The following is a 3,310-nucleotide window of genomic DNA, read 5'->3' on the forward strand; positions in this document are numbered from 1 at the left end:
CAGTTTTAGTTGACATACTCCTCCGATATGTGTAAAGGTGGGATCAATATAACGTAAATTTAAAGGTTAATTTCGCTAAATTTCCCAGCTCGACTAGTTTCATTTCTTTTTATCTCACAACTAAATATGTTGCCCATATTTTGCCGGTTATTAGGGCACTCATCACTGTACATCCTTGCTGATGTGACAATACCTCCTATCTGTTTTTTCATGAGTTTTGTATGAGAGATGAAAAAACATGTTTTAAGGTCACCTCCTGTGTTCATATGTAAGTTTTGACTTGTTTTGTAGTTCATAGATAGTTTAATTTACTACAAAACAAGTCAAAAAATATCATATGAAAACAGGAGGTGACCCTAAGACAAGTTTTTAGTCTCTCTTACAAAACTCATGAAAAAACAGATAGGATGTATTATTACATCACTGACGATATGTGGCCATACCAAATAATACATCCTTGATAAATATAAACATTTTTATTGAACAAAATCTTTTCATACATTTTTTTAATGCAATTTACTGATACTCCTAAATATTTCAAAAAAATGTGTCACATTTGCTTTGTAAACCTTTCTTTTGCCTTTCGTAGCCACATATTCCGTTTCCTTCCTGGTTTTTTGTAGACCACTTCTCTCAGCTGATTCTAAAAAAAATAAAATAAATGGTAATTTTTCTATCCTTTACAATTAACAATCCGAAGAAATATTATTTACAGATAATGATATGCATAATAATAATAGGTTTGTTCTAGCATCAGTTTGAAACCATCAGCGAATAGTGGACCAGCGCGAGTAGAGGGGATCGCACTGGTGACTGTATTATGTTCTTTTACTGACCAACTGTTTGCTGATGGTTTTTGACTAGTTTGACAGAACAAACCTAATAATAATGAATATTTTGTATTTTGACAATGACATCTGATGTGGAAGTCAAAACATTAATAAAATTATTTTTTCAAGTTAGCTTTCACATGCGCGTCTTAAAATTGTACTTTTAATACTTATATCATAAATAACTATTAAAACTGTCTTAAGAGGAAACAGTATCGATCAACAGGTAGCGAAAATGTGTTCCAAGATTGCGGCTGTAATTTTGAATATTTTTTCAAGATATTTGGCACACATATTCGTAATATAATAAAGAATGGCGGTACAGAACCCAATTTGAAAAATATATTAATATGTGGAAATTACTCTGTAATTAAATACAATATAAAAAAACGAGCTTGTACCGCCATTAAGAAGAACAAAAAAATACACTTTTTTCAAATACAACTTTTTTATCCGATTTTGTGTTATTTTGGAACTACTAAAATTTTTTATTTCATTAGTAGTTCCAAAATTACACAAAATCTAGGCATCGGATAAAAAAGTTTATTTGAAGAAAGTGTATTTTTTTGTTCTTCTTAGTGGCGGTACAGGCTCGTTTTTAAATATTGTATAATTACAGAGTAATTTCCACATATTAATATATTTTTCAAATTGGGCTCTGTACCGCCATTCTTTATTATTTTACGAATACGCGTGCCAAATGCCTCGAAAAAATATTCAAAATTACAGTGACAATCTTGGAACACGTTTTGGCTACCTGTTTATCGCTACTGTATTACCTTAAAACATTGTAATTTGCTAAACCAGTATATTTTACTCTACTACTACTCTACTAGCTACCTCATTTTCCACTGTTTCTAAAGACTTGTTTACATGGGTAGAGTTTTGAGGAGAGTAGAGTAGTGGTAGTACTCTACCAAAAATGGCTTGATACCATTCACATGAGGAGAGTACAAGTATAGTACTGATGCTAGTATAGCGAAACCGATTTTTGTATTTTTAAACACTCTTGATTATAAGTGCACCTTAAATTCTTAATTTTTTGCTTAAGCTCGTTTACTCCAAAGCCCCCTTTGCCATTCTTTCGACGATTTCATCCTCCGCAGCTTGCTGCAAACTTTTATTTCTGTAGTATACACTACCTAAATTCCATAAACACTGGTATTCGCCGTATTATAGCTCTACAAGTTTTAAAGTTTCATCTTCAGTGAACTTCATTTTCACTATTTACACAAAACACAATTCCAGCCAGAATGACAGCGTTCCCATGTACTCTCCTACCTACTCTATTCTGCCATAATTGAGCGTGTTCCATGGGTAGAGTGTGCAGCCGAGTAGACATTTTGGCAGTAGTGGTGGTCATAGAGTAGTTACTTTGCCATAGGTTGCTAGTCAGTCTACTTTAACTCCAACTATACACTCTACCAGCTATTCTACTGTGCTGAGCATTTTTACAGGTAGAGTTACTCTACTCTATCAAGTACTTGCATCATTACTCTACCCGTGTAAACAAGTCTTAAATCTACTGAATGAAAATCTACTTAATCTTAATCTACTCTTAATGAAAAATGTCTAAAATCATTTACCCACCTAGTATTATTGTAGAATTTAAGACAGTCCAGTGCCTTATAAATAATTTCAATATGAATATTTTTCCCTTTAATTCTCCTTTGATACCACTCCATTTTAGATTTTGGGGAACTTATTTCATTGTGTTTATAGACCATATTTATTGAAGGAACCCAATCTGGAGATTGTTATTATCGATTAAGTCGGCTGGTTTTCCTATAAGATTAAAATGTTAACATCTTCAAAAATCGTTACTGTTGTAATTGTAACTTACCAGATATAAAATGATTACAGCAGACAGGACAGGAAAATTTTCATTTCGCTAGTAAAACCTGTACATTGTATTGCATTTAACCATTGTTGTCTCTCAGATACCTTATTTAGTTCAGTTTAAAAGTGAACTTTATCTTGACTATCACAATTACTTTGCATTTCACACTTCAAAACACAACACCAATGAAGCATATTATCTTTCTAAATTAATACTTCCAGAGAAAATGTTAAATTAATCTTTGTACAACACAAAATTACAAAGAAATACAACTAAAATTATCTAAAACTCATTAAGAACAGATAGAATAAGATTTATCTTTTACACCCAGTAGCCATATTGACATATTGGTATTTGATAATTTTGATATAACTCCGCACGACCACGCAACTCGAAACACAAGTACGCAAACACGGTTGCGTGAAACGTGGCTCGCAATCGTGAAATTTACGAGACTTGCTCGACCTGTAGATTCTTGTATTACGGTTTATCCCAATAGAAATGGGAAAAATTATTAATTTATAGATATTACAAAGAAAAGGTATCGAAATGGTTTTCGAGCAGGTCATGCTGTATGAAAGAATTTTATAAATAATAAAATTTTGCGATATTACCTAACCACTTTAAAAATTCACATTGT

The 3,310-nt window shown here is 32.1% G+C and overlaps 1 long non-coding RNA gene across 1 annotated transcript; it reads right to left on the bottom strand.

Annotated features, from left to right (window-relative positions):
* Positions 1-461: 461 nt before the first annotated feature.
* Positions 462-3,071, bottom strand: LOC126893354 (uncharacterized). Its single transcript, XR_007701145.1, has 3 exons — positions 2,674-3,071; positions 2,421-2,615; positions 462-643 (listed from the first exon to the last, which is right to left on the bottom strand). It is a non-coding gene; the product is annotated as an uncharacterized LOC126893354 (long non-coding RNA).
* Between the last annotated feature and the right edge of the window lie 239 nt (positions 3,072-3,310).

The sequence above is a fragment of the Diabrotica virgifera genome, chromosome 10 (genome assembly GCF_917563875.1).
Source record: "Diabrotica virgifera virgifera chromosome 10, PGI_DIABVI_V3a".
Taxonomy (NCBI): Eukaryota; Metazoa; Arthropoda; class Insecta; order Coleoptera; family Chrysomelidae; genus Diabrotica; species Diabrotica virgifera.